Source organism: Schistocerca americana, unplaced genomic scaffold (genome assembly GCF_021461395.2).
Source record: "Schistocerca americana isolate TAMUIC-IGC-003095 unplaced genomic scaffold, iqSchAmer2.1 HiC_scaffold_1275, whole genome shotgun sequence".
NCBI lineage: Eukaryota > Metazoa > Arthropoda > Insecta > Orthoptera > Acrididae > Schistocerca > Schistocerca americana.
Window position 1 is genome coordinate 14,810 of NW_025725346.1, and position 19,718 is coordinate 34,527.

The 19,718-nt window shown below is 50.0% G+C and overlaps 20 non-coding genes across 20 annotated transcripts; 10 read left to right on the top strand and 10 right to left on the bottom strand.

The window, feature by feature from the left end:
- The first annotated feature begins 371 nt into the window (after positions 1–371).
- On the top strand, positions 372–455 carry Trnal-uaa. The gene has a single exon. It is a non-coding gene; the product is annotated as a tRNA-Leu (tRNA).
- A 1,126-nt stretch (positions 456–1,581) lies between these two features.
- On the bottom strand, positions 1,582–1,653 carry Trnag-ccc. The gene has a single exon. It is a non-coding gene; the product is annotated as a tRNA-Gly (tRNA).
- Positions 1,654–2,337: 684 nt separating this feature from the next.
- Positions 2,338–2,421, top strand: Trnal-uaa. The gene has a single exon. It is a non-coding gene; the product is annotated as a tRNA-Leu (tRNA).
- A 1,126-nt stretch (positions 2,422–3,547) lies between these two features.
- On the bottom strand, positions 3,548–3,619 carry Trnag-ccc. The gene has a single exon. It is a non-coding gene; the product is annotated as a tRNA-Gly (tRNA).
- Positions 3,620–4,303: 684 nt separating this feature from the next.
- Positions 4,304–4,387, top strand: Trnal-uaa. Its single transcript has one exon. It is a non-coding gene; the product is annotated as a tRNA-Leu (tRNA).
- Positions 4,388–5,513: 1,126 nt separating this feature from the next.
- On the bottom strand, positions 5,514–5,585 carry Trnag-ccc. Its single transcript has one exon. It is a non-coding gene; the product is annotated as a tRNA-Gly (tRNA).
- A 684-nt stretch (positions 5,586–6,269) lies between these two features.
- Trnal-uaa lies at positions 6,270–6,353 on the top strand. The gene has a single exon. It is a non-coding gene; the product is annotated as a tRNA-Leu (tRNA).
- Positions 6,354–7,479: 1,126 nt separating this feature from the next.
- Trnag-ccc lies at positions 7,480–7,551 on the bottom strand. Its single transcript has one exon. It is a non-coding gene; the product is annotated as a tRNA-Gly (tRNA).
- Positions 7,552–8,235: 684 nt separating this feature from the next.
- Positions 8,236–8,319, top strand: Trnal-uaa. The gene has a single exon. It is a non-coding gene; the product is annotated as a tRNA-Leu (tRNA).
- A 1,126-nt stretch (positions 8,320–9,445) lies between these two features.
- Positions 9,446–9,517, bottom strand: Trnag-ccc. Its single transcript has one exon. It is a non-coding gene; the product is annotated as a tRNA-Gly (tRNA).
- A 684-nt stretch (positions 9,518–10,201) lies between these two features.
- On the top strand, positions 10,202–10,285 carry Trnal-uaa. The gene has a single exon. It is a non-coding gene; the product is annotated as a tRNA-Leu (tRNA).
- A 1,126-nt stretch (positions 10,286–11,411) lies between these two features.
- On the bottom strand, positions 11,412–11,483 carry Trnag-ccc. Its single transcript has one exon. It is a non-coding gene; the product is annotated as a tRNA-Gly (tRNA).
- A 684-nt stretch (positions 11,484–12,167) lies between these two features.
- On the top strand, positions 12,168–12,251 carry Trnal-uaa. Its single transcript has one exon. It is a non-coding gene; the product is annotated as a tRNA-Leu (tRNA).
- Positions 12,252–13,377: 1,126 nt separating this feature from the next.
- Trnag-ccc lies at positions 13,378–13,449 on the bottom strand. The gene has a single exon. It is a non-coding gene; the product is annotated as a tRNA-Gly (tRNA).
- A 684-nt stretch (positions 13,450–14,133) lies between these two features.
- Positions 14,134–14,217, top strand: Trnal-uaa. Its single transcript has one exon. It is a non-coding gene; the product is annotated as a tRNA-Leu (tRNA).
- A 1,126-nt stretch (positions 14,218–15,343) lies between these two features.
- On the bottom strand, positions 15,344–15,415 carry Trnag-ccc. The gene has a single exon. It is a non-coding gene; the product is annotated as a tRNA-Gly (tRNA).
- A 684-nt stretch (positions 15,416–16,099) lies between these two features.
- Trnal-uaa lies at positions 16,100–16,183 on the top strand. The gene has a single exon. It is a non-coding gene; the product is annotated as a tRNA-Leu (tRNA).
- A 1,126-nt stretch (positions 16,184–17,309) lies between these two features.
- On the bottom strand, positions 17,310–17,381 carry Trnag-ccc. The gene has a single exon. It is a non-coding gene; the product is annotated as a tRNA-Gly (tRNA).
- A 684-nt stretch (positions 17,382–18,065) lies between these two features.
- Trnal-uaa lies at positions 18,066–18,149 on the top strand. The gene has a single exon. It is a non-coding gene; the product is annotated as a tRNA-Leu (tRNA).
- A 1,126-nt stretch (positions 18,150–19,275) lies between these two features.
- Positions 19,276–19,347, bottom strand: Trnag-ccc. Its single transcript has one exon. It is a non-coding gene; the product is annotated as a tRNA-Gly (tRNA).
- Between the last annotated feature and the right edge of the window lie 371 nt (positions 19,348–19,718).

Sequence of the window (19,718 nt, forward strand, 5' to 3'; positions counted from 1 at the left end):
TGGTTAGTTTGATCATCGCCTGGAGCATATCATTAGCTTCCCCTCAGGGCGAAAGGCACAGCGTAGCCGTTGCTAGGGAACGGCCTTTCCTGTCGTTTTTTGTTTTCTCTGCGTCAATGTGAATATTGATAACTACAGTTCTGCTCGTTCCACTCAAGACAGATGGCGACGGAAAACAATGGTGTAAGGCACCATATTTAAGCTCTGGTTCCCGAAAGTGAGTGTGGGGTGCAACCTCACATCTGACAACTCGTTTTAAATACTCTAAAAGCAACGTAATTCCTTCACACAAGAAAAAAACACGCTAATTTCGCAGTCAGGCTCTGCAGATATACCTAGAAACGACGATGGACGAGATTTTGCGCCCACGCGTCAGATTGGCCGAGCGGTCTAAGGCGCCAGATTTAAGCTCTGGTTCCCTAAGGGGAGCGTGGGTTCGAACCCCACATCTGACAATGCATTTTAAATATTCCAAAACTACAAATTTCGTACATGCGGGAAAACAAGTAAATTACGTGGGAACAGGTTCCACAGATACTACTAGAAACGGCAGTGACTATGGTGCTTGCCTTGCAAGTCTGATTGTCTGGCGGTCAGAAAGAATGGAAAGCTGTTAGGAGACATGGCTTTCAGCCACGAGGCCCGGATTCGATTCCCGGTAGCCGAACATACTTTTGTTTGCTGAGTCTTGGTTATTCTCACGGCATTTACGATATCTTTGTGTTGTGGTTTTTGGGGTCCAAGCATCAGGCAAGCAAACGTGAATGAAAGCAGATATGTGTTTAAATGAGTGCCAGGGCAGTAATAAAGGTGGATGAGACGGTGGATAGGGTATTGGACTGCAGACGTGCCACATTGCGTAGCTCTATAGCTGAGTAAGTTAGAGCGTCGTGCTGTGAACACAAAGGCCGCGTATTCGACCGCACCAAGTGCCAGTTCATTTTTCGCCCCTAAAAGACAATGCTTCCTCCAGCGAGACACTGCCAGGTAAATAACAAGCGATCTTCACAAGAAGTAAGGTGTCTACACGTCGCGCGATACTGTCGCCAACGGCCATACCGCGCGTAGTGCAGCGGTTCTCGTCTGGTCACCGGCGTTAAGATGCGCTGGCCGTGGTTGGTACTTGGATGCGTGCTCGGCTGGGAACTCGACGTGCTCTTGGCTTCTTTCATTTTGCATTTTTCCTTCGGTTTCGTTGTTGCTTAGCGATAGTGATGCGGTCGCGCACGCTGACGCCACTCTTGCCTCTCGGTACACTAAGGGGCGAATCTGTGGCCACAATAAAATGAAAGGTTCTGTCGTGTGTTTGTCGTTTTTTGGTCTCTCCCAGTCGTTTCTAGCGCCTGCCCTCTACATATATGCCCATTTCCAAGCGTCAGCTTTCGCGTCAGCCGAGCTAAGTCGAGACAAGTCGACACATGGAGACACACGATGCTGAGAAACGAAACCCGCAGACTAGCGCCCTGGCAGCACGGACTGAGACGAGGGGCGAAGGAAAACTATTCGTACCGCGACAGTTCACAGTTTCGAAGATCGCGTTTCGTTACGTGGAACTCCCCCAGAAGAAAAAAGTACGTTTCGTGCGGTGGCCGGGAATCGAACCCGGATCAACTGCTTGGGAAGCAACCATGCTGACCGTTACACCACCACCGCCTTGTGCTGCGTCCCACCCACGCCGTGATGTGTCGGCTACCCTCCTGCCATCAGAGGCCGAAGGCGATGGCGCTGTAGGCGCTCAACGCCAGGGCGGGGGCGGGAACATCTGAACACAGTGTGTAGGTGCTGCTAGGGCGATGTAGCGTAACTAGAAGCAGAACTGACAGCCGTTGAAAAAACTGCCCTTTAATTTACAGCAGGGCGATAAAACAAATATCTAATGTGACGTACTTACTGATGATCCAGAGACGATTCAGCATATGTGTGCCAATCCAGAAGTAGAAAGCGCCTAAGTATCACAATATTAAGTTGGTTAGTTTGATCATCGCCTGGAGCATATCATTAGCTTCCCCTCAGGGCGAAAGGCACAGCGTAGCCGTTGCTAGGGAACGGCCTTTCCTGTCGTTTTTTGTTTTCTCTGCGTCAATGTGAATATTGATAACTACAGTTCTGCTCGTTCCACTCAAGACAGATGGCGACGGAAAACAATGGTGTAAGGCACCATATTTAAGCTCTGGTTCCCGAAAGTGAGTGTGGGGTGCAACCTCACATCTGACAACTCGTTTTAAATACTCTAAAAGCAACGTAATTCCTTCACACAAGAAAAAAACACGCTAATTTCGCAGTCAGGCTCTGCAGATATACCTAGAAACAACGATGGACGAGATTTTGCGCCCACGCGTCAGATTGGCCGAGCGGTCTAAGGCGCCAGATTTAAGCTCTGGTTCCCTAAGGGGAGCGTGGGTTCGAACCCCACATCTGACAATGCATTTTAAATATTCCAAAACTACAAATTTCGTACATGCGGGAAAACAAGTAAATTACGTGGGAACAGGTTCCACAGATACTACTAGAAACGGCAGTGACTATGGTGCTTGCCTTGCAAGTCTGATTGTCTGGCGGTCAGAAAGAATGGAAAGCTGTTAGGAGACATGGCTTTCAGCCACGAGGCCCGGATTCGATTCCCGGTAGCCGAACATACTTTTGTTTGCTGAGTCTTGGTTATTCTCACGGCATTTACGATATCTTTGTGTTGTGGTTTTTGGGGTCCAAGCATCAGGCAAGCAAACGTGAATGAAAGCAGATATGTGTTTAAATGAGTGCCAGGGCAGTAATAAAGGTGGATGAGACGGTGGATAGGGTATTGGACTGCAGACGTGCCACATTGCGTAGCTCTATAGCTGAGTAAGTTAGAGCGTCGTGCTGTGAACACAAAGGCCGCGTATTCGACCGCACCAAGTGCCAGTTCATTTTTCGCCCCTAAAAGACAATGCTTCCTCCAGCGAGACACTGCCAGGTAAATAACAAGCGATCTTCACAAGAAGTAAGGTGTCTACACGTCGCGCGATACTGTCGCCAACGGCCATACCGCGCGTAGTGCAGCGGTTCTCGTCTGGTCACCGGCGTTAAGATGCGCTGGCCGTGGTTGGTACTTGGATGCGTGCTCGGCTGGGAACTCGACGTGCTCTTGGCTTCTTTCATTTTGCATTTTTCCTTCGGTTTCGTTGTTGCTTAGCGATAGTGATGCGGTCGCGCACGCTGACGCCACTCTTGCCTCTCGGTACACTAAGGGGCGAATCTGTGGCCACAATAAAATGAAAGGTTCTGTCGTGTGTTTGTCGTTTTTTGGTCTCTCCCAGTCGTTTCTAGCGCCTGCCCTCTACATATATGCCCATTTCCAAGCGTCAGCTTTCGCGTCAGCCGAGCTAAGTCGAGACAAGTCGACACATGGAGACACACGATGCTGAGAAACGAAACCCGCAGACTAGCGCCCTGGCAGCACGGACTGAGACGAGGGGCGAAGGAAAACTATTCGTACCGCGACAGTTCACAGTTTCGAAGATCGCGTTTCGTTACGTGGAACTCCCCCAGAAGAAAAAAGTACGTTTCGTGCGGTGGCCGGGAATCGAACCCGGATCAACTGCTTGGGAAGCAACCATGCTGACCGTTACACCACCACCGCCTTGTGCTGCGTCCCACCCACGCCGTGATGTGTCGGCTACCCTCCTGCCATCAGAGGCCGAAGGCGATGGCGCTGTAGGCGCTCAACGCCAGGGCGGGGGCGGGAACATCTGAACACAGTGTGTAGGTGCTGCTAGGGCGATGTAGCGTAACTAGAAGCAGAACTGACAGCCGTTGAAAAAACTGCCCTTTAATTTACAGCAGGGCGATAAAACAAATATCTAATGTGACGTACTTACTGATGATCCAGAGACGATTCAGCATATGTGTGCCAATCCAGAAGTAGAAAGCGCCTAAGTATCACAATATTAAGTTGGTTAGTTTGATCATCGCCTGGAGCATATCATTAGCTTCCCCTCAGGGCGAAAGGCACAGCGTAGCCGTTGCTAGGGAACGGCCTTTCCTGTCGTTTTTTGTTTTCTCTGCGTCAATGTGAATATTGATAACTACAGTTCTGCTCGTTCCACTCAAGACAGATGGCGACGGAAAACAATGGTGTAAGGCACCATATTTAAGCTCTGGTTCCCGAAAGTGAGTGTGGGGTGCAACCTCACATCTGACAACTCGTTTTAAATACTCTAAAAGCAACGTAATTCCTTCACACAAGAAAAAAACACGCTAATTTCGCAGTCAGGCTCTGCAGATATACCTAGAAACGACGATGGACGAGATTTTGCGCCCACGCGTCAGATTGGCCGAGCGGTCTAAGGCGCCAGATTTAAGCTCTGGTTCCCTAAGGGGAGCGTGGGTTCGAACCCCACATCTGACAATGCATTTTAAATATTCCAAAACTACAAATTTCGTACATGCGGGAAAACAAGTAAATTACGTGGGAACAGGTTCCACAGATACTACTAGAAACGGCAGTGACTATGGTGCTTGCCTTGCAAGTCTGATTGTCTGGCGGTCAGAAAGAATGGAAAGCTGTTAGGAGACATGGCTTTCAGCCACGAGGCCCGGATTCGATTCCCGGTAGCCGAACATACTTTTGTTTGCTGAGTCTTGGTTATTCTCACGGCATTTACGATATCTTTGTGTTGTGGTTTTTGGGGTCCAAGCATCAGGCAAGCAAACGTGAATGAAAGCAGATATGTGTTTAAATGAGTGCCAGGGCAGTAATAAAGGTGGATGAGACGGTGGATAGGGTATTGGACTGCAGACGTGCCACATTGCGTAGCTCTATAGCTGAGTAAGTTAGAGCGTCGTGCTGTGAACACAAAGGCCGCGTATTCGACCGCACCAAGTGCCAGTTCATTTTTCGCCCCTAAAAGACAATGCTTCCTCCAGCGAGACACTGCCAGGTAAATAACAAGCGATCTTCACAAGAAGTAAGGTGTCTACACGTCGCGCGATACTGTCGCCAACGGCCATACCGCGCGTAGTGCAGCGGTTCTCGTCTGGTCACCGGCGTTAAGATGCGCTGGCCGTGGTTGGTACTTGGATGCGTGCTCGGCTGGGAACTCGACGTGCTCTTGGCTTCTTTCATTTTGCATTTTTCCTTCGGTTTCGTTGTTGCTTAGCGATAGTGATGCGGTCGCGCACGCTGACGCCACTCTTGCCTCTCGGTACACTAAGGGGCGAATCTGTGGCCACAATAAAATGAAAGGTTCTGTCGTGTGTTTGTCGTTTTTTGGTCTCTCCCAGTCGTTTCTAGCGCCTGCCCTCTACATATATGCCCATTTCCAAGCGTCAGCTTTCGCGTCAGCCGAGCTAAGTCGAGACAAGTCGACACATGGAGACACACGATGCTGAGAAACGAAACCCGCAGACTAGCGCCCTGGCAGCACGGACTGAGACGAGGGGCGAAGGAAAACTATTCGTACCGCGACAGTTCACAGTTTCGAAGATCGCGTTTCGTTACGTGGAACTCCCCCAGAAGAAAAAAGTACGTTTCGTGCGGTGGCCGGGAATCGAACCCGGATCAACTGCTTGGGAAGCAACCATGCTGACCGTTACACCACCACCGCCTTGTGCTGCGTCCCACCCACGCCGTGATGTGTCGGCTACCCTCCTGCCATCAGAGGCCGAAGGCGATGGCGCTGTAGGCGCTCAACGCCAGGGCGGGGGCGGGAACATCTGAACACAGTGTGTAGGTGCTGCTAGGGCGATGTAGCGTAACTAGAAGCAGAACTGACAGCCGTTGAAAAAACTGCCCTTTAATTTACAGCAGGGCGATAAAACAAATATCTAATGTGACGTACTTACTGATGATCCAGAGACGATTCAGCATATGTGTGCCAATCCAGAAGTAGAAAGCGCCTAAGTATCACAATATTAAGTTGGTTAGTTTGATCATCGCCTGGAGCATATCATTAGCTTCCCCTCAGGGCGAAAGGCACAGCGTAGCCGTTGCTAGGGAACGGCCTTTCCTGTCGTTTTTTGTTTTCTCTGCGTCAATGTGAATATTGATAACTACAGTTCTGCTCGTTCCACTCAAGACAGATGGCGACGGAAAACAATGGTGTAAGGCACCATATTTAAGCTCTGGTTCCCGAAAGTGAGTGTGGGGTGCAACCTCACATCTGACAACTCGTTTTAAATACTCTAAAAGCAACGTAATTCCTTCACACAAGAAAAAAACACGCTAATTTCGCAGTCAGGCTCTGCAGATATACCTAGAAACAACGATGGACGAGATTTTGCGCCCACGCGTCAGATTGGCCGAGCGGTCTAAGGCGCCAGATTTAAGCTCTGGTTCCCTAAGGGGAGCGTGGGTTCGAACCCCACATCTGACAATGCATTTTAAATATTCCAAAACTACAAATTTCGTACATGCGGGAAAACAAGTAAATTACGTGGGAACAGGTTCCACAGATACTACTAGAAACGGCAGTGACTATGGTGCTTGCCTTGCAAGTCTGATTGTCTGGCGGTCAGAAAGAATGGAAAGCTGTTAGGAGACATGGCTTTCAGCCACGAGGCCCGGATTCGATTCCCGGTAGCCGAACATACTTTTGTTTGCTGAGTCTTGGTTATTCTCACGGCATTTACGATATCTTTGTGTTGTGGTTTTTGGGGTCCAAGCATCAGGCAAGCAAACGTGAATGAAAGCAGATATGTGTTTAAATGAGTGCCAGGGCAGTAATAAAGGTGGATGAGACGGTGGATAGGGTATTGGACTGCAGACGTGCCACATTGCGTAGCTCTATAGCTGAGTAAGTTAGAGCGTCGTGCTGTGAACACAAAGGCCGCGTATTCGACCGCACCAAGTGCCAGTTCATTTTTCGCCCCTAAAAGACAATGCTTCCTCCAGCGAGACACTGCCAGGTAAATAACAAGCGATCTTCACAAGAAGTAAGGTGTCTACACGTCGCGCGATACTGTCGCCAACGGCCATACCGCGCGTAGTGCAGCGGTTCTCGTCTGGTCACCGGCGTTAAGATGCGCTGGCCGTGGTTGGTACTTGGATGCGTGCTCGGCTGGGAACTCGACGTGCTCTTGGCTTCTTTCATTTTGCATTTTTCCTTCGGTTTCGTTGTTGCTTAGCGATAGTGATGCGGTCGCGCACGCTGACGCCACTCTTGCCTCTCGGTACACTAAGGGGCGAATCTGTGGCCACAATAAAATGAAAGGTTCTGTCGTGTGTTTGTCGTTTTTTGGTCTCTCCCAGTCGTTTCTAGCGCCTGCCCTCTACATATATGCCCATTTCCAAGCGTCAGCTTTCGCGTCAGCCGAGCTAAGTCGAGACAAGTCGACACATGGAGACACACGATGCTGAGAAACGAAACCCGCAGACTAGCGCCCTGGCAGCACGGACTGAGACGAGGGGCGAAGGAAAACTATTCGTACCGCGACAGTTCACAGTTTCGAAGATCGCGTTTCGTTACGTGGAACTCCCCCAGAAGAAAAAAGTACGTTTCGTGCGGTGGCCGGGAATCGAACCCGGATCAACTGCTTGGGAAGCAACCATGCTGACCGTTACACCACCACCGCCTTGTGCTGCGTCCCACCCACGCCGTGATGTGTCGGCTACCCTCCTGCCATCAGAGGCCGAAGGCGATGGCGCTGTAGGCGCTCAACGCCAGGGCGGGGGCGGGAACATCTGAACACAGTGTGTAGGTGCTGCTAGGGCGATGTAGCGTAACTAGAAGCAGAACTGACAGCCGTTGAAAAAACTGCCCTTTAATTTACAGCAGGGCGATAAAACAAATATCTAATGTGACGTACTTACTGATGATCCAGAGACGATTCAGCATATGTGTGCCAATCCAGAAGTAGAAAGCGCCTAAGTATCACAATATTAAGTTGGTTAGTTTGATCATCGCCTGGAGCATATCATTAGCTTCCCCTCAGGGCGAAAGGCACAGCGTAGCCGTTGCTAGGGAACGGCCTTTCCTGTCGTTTTTTGTTTTCTCTGCGTCAATGTGAATATTGATAACTACAGTTCTGCTCGTTCCACTCAAGACAGATGGCGACGGAAAACAATGGTGTAAGGCACCATATTTAAGCTCTGGTTCCCGAAAGTGAGTGTGGGGTGCAACCTCACATCTGACAACTCGTTTTAAATACTCTAAAAGCAACGTAATTCCTTCACACAAGAAAAAAACACGCTAATTTCGCAGTCAGGCTCTGCAGATATACCTAGAAACGACGATGGACGAGATTTTGCGCCCACGCGTCAGATTGGCCGAGCGGTCTAAGGCGCCAGATTTAAGCTCTGGTTCCCTAAGGGGAGCGTGGGTTCGAACCCCACATCTGACAATGCATTTTAAATATTCCAAAACTACAAATTTCGTACATGCGGGAAAACAAGTAAATTACGTGGGAACAGGTTCCACAGATACTACTAGAAACGGCAGTGACTATGGTGCTTGCCTTGCAAGTCTGATTGTCTGGCGGTCAGAAAGAATGGAAAGCTGTTAGGAGACATGGCTTTCAGCCACGAGGCCCGGATTCGATTCCCGGTAGCCGAACATACTTTTGTTTGCTGAGTCTTGGTTATTCTCACGGCATTTACGATATCTTTGTGTTGTGGTTTTTGGGGTCCAAGCATCAGGCAAGCAAACGTGAATGAAAGCAGATATGTGTTTAAATGAGTGCCAGGGCAGTAATAAAGGTGGATGAGACGGTGGATAGGGTATTGGACTGCAGACGTGCCACATTGCGTAGCTCTATAGCTGAGTAAGTTAGAGCGTCGTGCTGTGAACACAAAGGCCGCGTATTCGACCGCACCAAGTGCCAGTTCATTTTTCGCCCCTAAAAGACAATGCTTCCTCCAGCGAGACACTGCCAGGTAAATAACAAGCGATCTTCACAAGAAGTAAGGTGTCTACACGTCGCGCGATACTGTCGCCAACGGCCATACCGCGCGTAGTGCAGCGGTTCTCGTCTGGTCACCGGCGTTAAGATGCGCTGGCCGTGGTTGGTACTTGGATGCGTGCTCGGCTGGGAACTCGACGTGCTCTTGGCTTCTTTCATTTTGCATTTTTCCTTCGGTTTCGTTGTTGCTTAGCGATAGTGATGCGGTCGCGCACGCTGACGCCACTCTTGCCTCTCGGTACACTAAGGGGCGAATCTGTGGCCACAATAAAATGAAAGGTTCTGTCGTGTGTTTGTCGTTTTTTGGTCTCTCCCAGTCGTTTCTAGCGCCTGCCCTCTACATATATGCCCATTTCCAAGCGTCAGCTTTCGCGTCAGCCGAGCTAAGTCGAGACAAGTCGACACATGGAGACACACGATGCTGAGAAACGAAACCCGCAGACTAGCGCCCTGGCAGCACGGACTGAGACGAGGGGCGAAGGAAAACTATTCGTACCGCGACAGTTCACAGTTTCGAAGATCGCGTTTCGTTACGTGGAACTCCCCCAGAAGAAAAAAGTACGTTTCGTGCGGTGGCCGGGAATCGAACCCGGATCAACTGCTTGGGAAGCAACCATGCTGACCGTTACACCACCACCGCCTTGTGCTGCGTCCCACCCACGCCGTGATGTGTCGGCTACCCTCCTGCCATCAGAGGCCGAAGGCGATGGCGCTGTAGGCGCTCAACGCCAGGGCGGGGGCGGGAACATCTGAACACAGTGTGTAGGTGCTGCTAGGGCGATGTAGCGTAACTAGAAGCAGAACTGACAGCCGTTGAAAAAACTGCCCTTTAATTTACAGCAGGGCGATAAAACAAATATCTAATGTGACGTACTTACTGATGATCCAGAGACGATTCAGCATATGTGTGCCAATCCAGAAGTAGAAAGCGCCTAAGTATCACAATATTAAGTTGGTTAGTTTGATCATCGCCTGGAGCATATCATTAGCTTCCCCTCAGGGCGAAAGGCACAGCGTAGCCGTTGCTAGGGAACGGCCTTTCCTGTCGTTTTTTGTTTTCTCTGCGTCAATGTGAATATTGATAACTACAGTTCTGCTCGTTCCACTCAAGACAGATGGCGACGGAAAACAATGGTGTAAGGCACCATATTTAAGCTCTGGTTCCCGAAAGTGAGTGTGGGGTGCAACCTCACATCTGACAACTCGTTTTAAATACTCTAAAAGCAACGTAATTCCTTCACACAAGAAAAAAACACGCTAATTTCGCAGTCAGGCTCTGCAGATATACCTAGAAACAACGATGGACGAGATTTTGCGCCCACGCGTCAGATTGGCCGAGCGGTCTAAGGCGCCAGATTTAAGCTCTGGTTCCCTAAGGGGAGCGTGGGTTCGAACCCCACATCTGACAATGCATTTTAAATATTCCAAAACTACAAATTTCGTACATGCGGGAAAACAAGTAAATTACGTGGGAACAGGTTCCACAGATACTACTAGAAACGGCAGTGACTATGGTGCTTGCCTTGCAAGTCTGATTGTCTGGCGGTCAGAAAGAATGGAAAGCTGTTAGGAGACATGGCTTTCAGCCACGAGGCCCGGATTCGATTCCCGGTAGCCGAACATACTTTTGTTTGCTGAGTCTTGGTTATTCTCACGGCATTTACGATATCTTTGTGTTGTGGTTTTTGGGGTCCAAGCATCAGGCAAGCAAACGTGAATGAAAGCAGATATGTGTTTAAATGAGTGCCAGGGCAGTAATAAAGGTGGATGAGACGGTGGATAGGGTATTGGACTGCAGACGTGCCACATTGCGTAGCTCTATAGCTGAGTAAGTTAGAGCGTCGTGCTGTGAACACAAAGGCCGCGTATTCGACCGCACCAAGTGCCAGTTCATTTTTCGCCCCTAAAAGACAATGCTTCCTCCAGCGAGACACTGCCAGGTAAATAACAAGCGATCTTCACAAGAAGTAAGGTGTCTACACGTCGCGCGATACTGTCGCCAACGGCCATACCGCGCGTAGTGCAGCGGTTCTCGTCTGGTCACCGGCGTTAAGATGCGCTGGCCGTGGTTGGTACTTGGATGCGTGCTCGGCTGGGAACTCGACGTGCTCTTGGCTTCTTTCATTTTGCATTTTTCCTTCGGTTTCGTTGTTGCTTAGCGATAGTGATGCGGTCGCGCACGCTGACGCCACTCTTGCCTCTCGGTACACTAAGGGGCGAATCTGTGGCCACAATAAAATGAAAGGTTCTGTCGTGTGTTTGTCGTTTTTTGGTCTCTCCCAGTCGTTTCTAGCGCCTGCCCTCTACATATATGCCCATTTCCAAGCGTCAGCTTTCGCGTCAGCCGAGCTAAGTCGAGACAAGTCGACACATGGAGACACACGATGCTGAGAAACGAAACCCGCAGACTAGCGCCCTGGCAGCACGGACTGAGACGAGGGGCGAAGGAAAACTATTCGTACCGCGACAGTTCACAGTTTCGAAGATCGCGTTTCGTTACGTGGAACTCCCCCAGAAGAAAAAAGTACGTTTCGTGCGGTGGCCGGGAATCGAACCCGGATCAACTGCTTGGGAAGCAACCATGCTGACCGTTACACCACCACCGCCTTGTGCTGCGTCCCACCCACGCCGTGATGTGTCGGCTACCCTCCTGCCATCAGAGGCCGAAGGCGATGGCGCTGTAGGCGCTCAACGCCAGGGCGGGGGCGGGAACATCTGAACACAGTGTGTAGGTGCTGCTAGGGCGATGTAGCGTAACTAGAAGCAGAACTGACAGCCGTTGAAAAAACTGCCCTTTAATTTACAGCAGGGCGATAAAACAAATATCTAATGTGACGTACTTACTGATGATCCAGAGACGATTCAGCATATGTGTGCCAATCCAGAAGTAGAAAGCGCCTAAGTATCACAATATTAAGTTGGTTAGTTTGATCATCGCCTGGAGCATATCATTAGCTTCCCCTCAGGGCGAAAGGCACAGCGTAGCCGTTGCTAGGGAACGGCCTTTCCTGTCGTTTTTTGTTTTCTCTGCGTCAATGTGAATATTGATAACTACAGTTCTGCTCGTTCCACTCAAGACAGATGGCGACGGAAAACAATGGTGTAAGGCACCATATTTAAGCTCTGGTTCCCGAAAGTGAGTGTGGGGTGCAACCTCACATCTGACAACTCGTTTTAAATACTCTAAAAGCAACGTAATTCCTTCACACAAGAAAAAAACACGCTAATTTCGCAGTCAGGCTCTGCAGATATACCTAGAAACGACGATGGACGAGATTTTGCGCCCACGCGTCAGATTGGCCGAGCGGTCTAAGGCGCCAGATTTAAGCTCTGGTTCCCTAAGGGGAGCGTGGGTTCGAACCCCACATCTGACAATGCATTTTAAATATTCCAAAACTACAAATTTCGTACATGCGGGAAAACAAGTAAATTACGTGGGAACAGGTTCCACAGATACTACTAGAAACGGCAGTGACTATGGTGCTTGCCTTGCAAGTCTGATTGTCTGGCGGTCAGAAAGAATGGAAAGCTGTTAGGAGACATGGCTTTCAGCCACGAGGCCCGGATTCGATTCCCGGTAGCCGAACATACTTTTGTTTGCTGAGTCTTGGTTATTCTCACGGCATTTACGATATCTTTGTGTTGTGGTTTTTGGGGTCCAAGCATCAGGCAAGCAAACGTGAATGAAAGCAGATATGTGTTTAAATGAGTGCCAGGGCAGTAATAAAGGTGGATGAGACGGTGGATAGGGTATTGGACTGCAGACGTGCCACATTGCGTAGCTCTATAGCTGAGTAAGTTAGAGCGTCGTGCTGTGAACACAAAGGCCGCGTATTCGACCGCACCAAGTGCCAGTTCATTTTTCGCCCCTAAAAGACAATGCTTCCTCCAGCGAGACACTGCCAGGTAAATAACAAGCGATCTTCACAAGAAGTAAGGTGTCTACACGTCGCGCGATACTGTCGCCAACGGCCATACCGCGCGTAGTGCAGCGGTTCTCGTCTGGTCACCGGCGTTAAGATGCGCTGGCCGTGGTTGGTACTTGGATGCGTGCTCGGCTGGGAACTCGACGTGCTCTTGGCTTCTTTCATTTTGCATTTTTCCTTCGGTTTCGTTGTTGCTTAGCGATAGTGATGCGGTCGCGCACGCTGACGCCACTCTTGCCTCTCGGTACACTAAGGGGCGAATCTGTGGCCACAATAAAATGAAAGGTTCTGTCGTGTGTTTGTCGTTTTTTGGTCTCTCCCAGTCGTTTCTAGCGCCTGCCCTCTACATATATGCCCATTTCCAAGCGTCAGCTTTCGCGTCAGCCGAGCTAAGTCGAGACAAGTCGACACATGGAGACACACGATGCTGAGAAACGAAACCCGCAGACTAGCGCCCTGGCAGCACGGACTGAGACGAGGGGCGAAGGAAAACTATTCGTACCGCGACAGTTCACAGTTTCGAAGATCGCGTTTCGTTACGTGGAACTCCCCCAGAAGAAAAAAGTACGTTTCGTGCGGTGGCCGGGAATCGAACCCGGATCAACTGCTTGGGAAGCAACCATGCTGACCGTTACACCACCACCGCCTTGTGCTGCGTCCCACCCACGCCGTGATGTGTCGGCTACCCTCCTGCCATCAGAGGCCGAAGGCGATGGCGCTGTAGGCGCTCAACGCCAGGGCGGGGGCGGGAACATCTGAACACAGTGTGTAGGTGCTGCTAGGGCGATGTAGCGTAACTAGAAGCAGAACTGACAGCCGTTGAAAAAACTGCCCTTTAATTTACAGCAGGGCGATAAAACAAATATCTAATGTGACGTACTTACTGATGATCCAGAGACGATTCAGCATATGTGTGCCAATCCAGAAGTAGAAAGCGCCTAAGTATCACAATATTAAGTTGGTTAGTTTGATCATCGCCTGGAGCATATCATTAGCTTCCCCTCAGGGCGAAAGGCACAGCGTAGCCGTTGCTAGGGAACGGCCTTTCCTGTCGTTTTTTGTTTTCTCTGCGTCAATGTGAATATTGATAACTACAGTTCTGCTCGTTCCACTCAAGACAGATGGCGACGGAAAACAATGGTGTAAGGCACCATATTTAAGCTCTGGTTCCCGAAAGTGAGTGTGGGGTGCAACCTCACATCTGACAACTCGTTTTAAATACTCTAAAAGCAACGTAATTCCTTCACACAAGAAAAAAACACGCTAATTTCGCAGTCAGGCTCTGCAGATATACCTAGAAACGACGATGGACGAGATTTTGCGCCCACGCGTCAGATTGGCCGAGCGGTCTAAGGCGCCAGATTTAAGCTCTGGTTCCCTAAGGGGAGCGTGGGTTCGAACCCCACATCTGACAATGCATTTTAAATATTCCAAAACTACAAATTTCGTACATGCGGGAAAACAAGTAAATTACGTGGGAACAGGTTCCACAGATACTACTAGAAACGGCAGTGACTATGGTGCTTGCCTTGCAAGTCTGATTGTCTGGCGGTCAGAAAGAATGGAAAGCTGTTAGGAGACATGGCTTTCAGCCACGAGGCCCGGATTCGATTCCCGGTAGCCGAACATACTTTTGTTTGCTGAGTCTTGGTTATTCTCACGGCATTTACGATATCTTTGTGTTGTGGTTTTTGGGGTCCAAGCATCAGGCAAGCAAACGTGAATGAAAGCAGATATGTGTTTAAATGAGTGCCAGGGCAGTAATAAAGGTGGATGAGACGGTGGATAGGGTATTGGACTGCAGACGTGCCACATTGCGTAGCTCTATAGCTGAGTAAGTTAGAGCGTCGTGCTGTGAACACAAAGGCCGCGTATTCGACCGCACCAAGTGCCAGTTCATTTTTCGCCCCTAAAAGACAATGCTTCCTCCAGCGAGACACTGCCAGGTAAATAACAAGCGATCTTCACAAGAAGTAAGGTGTCTACACGTCGCGCGATACTGTCGCCAACGGCCATACCGCGCGTAGTGCAGCGGTTCTCGTCTGGTCACCGGCGTTAAGATGCGCTGGCCGTGGTTGGTACTTGGATGCGTGCTCGGCTGGGAACTCGACGTGCTCTTGGCTTCTTTCATTTTGCATTTTTCCTTCGGTTTCGTTGTTGCTTAGCGATAGTGATGCGGTCGCGCACGCTGACGCCACTCTTGCCTCTCGGTACACTAAGGGGCGAATCTGTGGCCACAATAAAATGAAAGGTTCTGTCGTGTGTTTGTCGTTTTTTGGTCTCTCCCAGTCGTTTCTAGCGCCTGCCCTCTACATATATGCCCATTTCCAAGCGTCAGCTTTCGCGTCAGCCGAGCTAAGTCGAGACAAGTCGACACATGGAGACACACGATGCTGAGAAACGAAACCCGCAGACTAGCGCCCTGGCAGCACGGACTGAGACGAGGGGCGAAGGAAAACTATTCGTACCGCGACAGTTCACAGTTTCGAAGATCGCGTTTCGTTACGTGGAACTCCCCCAGAAGAAAAAAGTACGTTTCGTGCGGTGGCCGGGAATCGAACCCGGATCAACTGCTTGGGAAGCAACCATGCTGACCGTTACACCACCACCGCCTTGTGCTGCGTCCCACCCACGCCGTGATGTGTCGGCTACCCTCCTGCCATCAGAGGCCGAAGGCGATGGCGCTGTAGGCGCTCAACGCCAGGGCGGGGGCGGGAACATCTGAACACAGTGTGTAGGTGCTGCTAGGGCGATGTAGCGTAACTAGAAGCAGAACTGACAGCCGTTGAAAAAACTGCCCTTTAATTTACAGCAGGGCGATAAAACAAATATCTAATGTGACGTACTTACTGATGATCCAGAGACGATTCAGCATATGTGTGCCAATCCAGAAGTAGAAAGCGCCTAAGTATCACAATATTAAGTTGGTTAGTTTGATCATCGCCTGGAGCATATCATTAGCTTCCCCTCAGGGCGAAAGGCACAGCGTAGCCGTTGCTAGGGAACGGCCTTTCCTGTCGTTTTTTGTTTTCTCTGCGTCAATGTGAATATTGATAACTACAGTTCTGCTCGTTCCACTCAAGACAGATGGCGACGGAAAACAATGGTGTAAGGCACCATATTTAAGCTCTGGTTCCCGAAAGTGAGTGTGGGGTGCAACCTCACATCTGACAACTCGTTTTAAATACTCTAAAAGCAACGTAATTCCTTCACACAAGAAAAAAACACGCTAATTTCGCAGTCAGGCTCTGCAGATATACCTAGAAACGACGATGGACGAGATTTTGCGCCCACGCGTCAGATTGGCCGAGCGGTCTAAGGCGCCAGATTTAAGCTCTGGTTCCCTAAGGGGAGCGTGGGTTCGAACCCCACATCTGACAATGCATTTTAAATATTCCAAAACTACAAATTTCGTACATGCGGGAAAACAAGTAAATTACGTGGGAACAGGTTCCACAGATACTACTAGAAACGGCAGTGACTATGGTGCTTGCCTTGCAAGTCTGATTGTCTGGCGGTCAGAAAGAATGGAAAGCTGTTAGGAGACATGGCTTTCAGCCACGAGGCCCGGATTCGATTCCCGGTAGCCGAACATACTTTTGTTTGCTGAGTCTTGGTTATTCTCACGGCATTTACGATATCTTTGTGTTGTGGTTTTTGGGGTCCAAGCATCAGGCAAGCAAACGTGAATGAAAGCAGATATGTGTTTAAATGAGTGCCAGGGCAGTAATAAAGGTGGATGAGACGGTGGATAGGGTATTGGACTGCAGACGTGCCACATTGCGTAGCTCTATAGCTGAGTAAGTTAGAGCGTCGTGCTGTGAACACAAAGGCCGCGTATTCGACCGCACCAAGTGCCAGTTCATTTTTCGCCCCTAAAAGACAATGCTTCCTCCAGCGAGACACTGCCAGGTAAATAACAAGCGATCTTCACAAGAAGTAAGGTGTCTACACGTCGCGCGATACTGTCGCCAACGGCCATACCGCGCGTAGTGCAGCGGTTCTCGTCTGGTCACCGGCGTTAAGATGCGCTGGCCGTGGTTGGTACTTGGATGCGTGCTCGGCTGGGAACTCGACGTGCTCTTGGCTTCTTTCATTTTGCATTTTTCCTTCGGTTTCGTTGTTGCTTAGCGATAGTGATGCGGTCGCGCACGCTGACGCCACTCTTGCCTCTCGGTACACTAAGGGGCGAATCTGTGGCCACAATAAAATGAAAGGTTCTGTCGTGTGTTTGTCGTTTTTTGGTCTCTCCCAGTCGTTTCTAGCGCCTGCCCTCTACATATATGCCCATTTCCAAGCGTCAGCTTTCGCGTCAGCCGAGCTAAGTCGAGACAAGTCGACACATGGAGACACACGATGCTGAGAAACGAAACCCGCAGACTAGCGCCCTGGCAGCACGGACTGAGACGAGGGGCGAAGGAAAACTATTCGTACCGCGACAGTTCACAGTTTCGAAGATCGCGTTTCGTTACGTGGAACTCCCCCAGAAGAAAAAAGTACGTTTCGTGCGGTGGCCGGGAATCGAACCCGGATCAACTGCTTGGGAAGCAACCATGCTGACCGTTACACCACCACCGCCTTGTGCTGCGTCCCACCCACGCCGTGATGTGTCGGCTACCCTCCTGCCATCAGAGGCCGAAGGCGATGGCGCTGTAGGCGCTCAACGCCAGGGCGGGGGCGGGAACATCTGAACACAGTGTGTAGGTGCTGCTAGGGCGATGTAGCGTAACTAGAAGCAGAACTGACAGCCGTTGAAAAAACTGCCCTTTAATTTACAGCAGGGCGATAAAACAAATATCTAATGTGACGTACTTACTGATGATCCAGAGACGATTCAGCATATGTGTGCCAATCCAGAAGTAGAAAGCGCCTAAGTATCACAATATTAAGTTGGTTAGTTTGATCATCGCCTGGAGCATATCATTAGCTTCCCCTCAGGGCGAAAGGCACAGCGTAGCCGTTGCTAGGGAACGGCCTTTCCTGTCGTTTTTTGTTTTCTCTGCGTCAATGTGAATATTGATAACTACAGTTCTGCTCGTTCCACTCAAGACAGATGGCGACGGAAAACAATGGTGTAAGGCACCATATTTAAGCTCTGGTTCCCGAAAGTGAGTGTGGGGTGCAACCTCACATCTGACAACTCGTTTTAAATACTCTAAAAGCAACGTAATTCCTTCACACAAGAAAAAAACACGCTAATTTCGCAGTCAGGCTCTGCAGATATACCTAGAAACGACGATGGACGAGATTTTGCGCCCACGCGTCAGATTGGCCGAGCGGTCTAAGGCGCCAGATTTAAGCTCTGGTTCCCTAAGGGGAGCGTGGGTTCGAACCCCACATCTGACAATGCATTTTAAATATTCCAAAACTACAAATTTCGTACATGCGGGAAAACAAGTAAATTACGTGGGAACAGGTTCCACAGATACTACTAGAAACGGCAGTGACTATGGTGCTTGCCTTGCAAGTCTGATTGTCTGGCGGTCAGAAAGAATGGAAAGCTGTTAGGAGACATGGCTTTCAGCCACGAGGCCCGGATTCGATTCCCGGTAGCCGAACATACTTTTGTTTGCTGAGTCTTGGTTATTCTCACGGCATTTACGATATCTTTGTGTTGTGGTTTTTGGGGTCCAAGCATCAGGCAAGCAAACGTGAATGAAAGCAGATATGTGTTTAAATGAGTGCCAGGGCAGTAATAAAGGTGGATGAGACGGTGGATAGGGTATTGGACTGCAGACGTGCCACATTGCGTAGCTCTATAGCTGAGTAAGTTAGAGCGTCGTGCTGTGAACACAAAGGCCGCGTATTCGACCGCACCAAGTGCCAGTTCATTTTTCGCCCCTAAAAGACAATGCTTCCTCCAGCGAGACACTGCCAGGTAAATAACAAGCGATCTTCACAAGAAGTAAGGTGTCTACACGTCGCGCGATACTGTCGCCAACGGCCATACCGCGCGTAGTGCAGCGGTTCTCGTCTGGTCACCGGCGTTAAGATGCGCTGGCCGTGGTTGGTACTTGGATGCGTGCTCGGCCGGGAACTCGACGTGCTCTTGGCTTCTTTCATTTTGCATTTTTCCTTCGGTTTCGTTGTTGCTTAGCGATAGTGATGCGGTCGCGCACGCTGACGCCACTCTTGCCTCTCGGTACACTAAGGGGCGAATCTGTGGCCACAATAAAATGAAAGGTTCTGTCGTGTGTTTGTCGTTTTTTGGTCTCTCCCAGTCGTTTCTAGCGCCTGCCCTCTACATATATGCCCATTTCCAAGCGTCAGCTTTCGCGTCAGCCGAGCTAAGTCGAGACAAGTCGACACATGGAGACACACGATGCTGAGAAACGAAACCCGCAGACTAGCGCCCTGGCAGCACGGACTGAGACGAGGGGCGAAGGAAAACTATTCGTACCGCGACAGTTCACAGTTTCGAAGATCGCGTTTCGTTACGTGGAACTCCCCCAGAAGAAAAAAGTACGTTTCGTGCGGTGGCCGGGAATCGAACCCGGATCAACTGCTTGGGAAGCAACCATGCTGACCGTTACACCACCACCGCCTTGTGCTGCGTCCCACCCACGCCGTGATGTGTCGGCTACCCTCCTGCCATCAGAGGCCGAAGGCGATGGCGCTGTAGGCGCTCAACGCCAGGGCGGGGGCGGGAACATCTGAACACAGTGTGTAGGTGCTGCTAGGGCGATGTAGCGTAACTAGAAGCAGAACTGACAGCCGTTGAAAAAACTGCCCTTTAATTTACAGCAGGGCGATAAAACAAATATCTAATGTGACGTACTTACTGATGATCCAGAGACGATTCAGCATATGTGTGCCAATCCAGAAGTAGAAAGCGCCTAAGTATCACAATATTAAGTTGGTTAGTTTGATCATCGCCTGGAGCATATCATTAGCTTCCCCTCAGGGCGAAAGGCA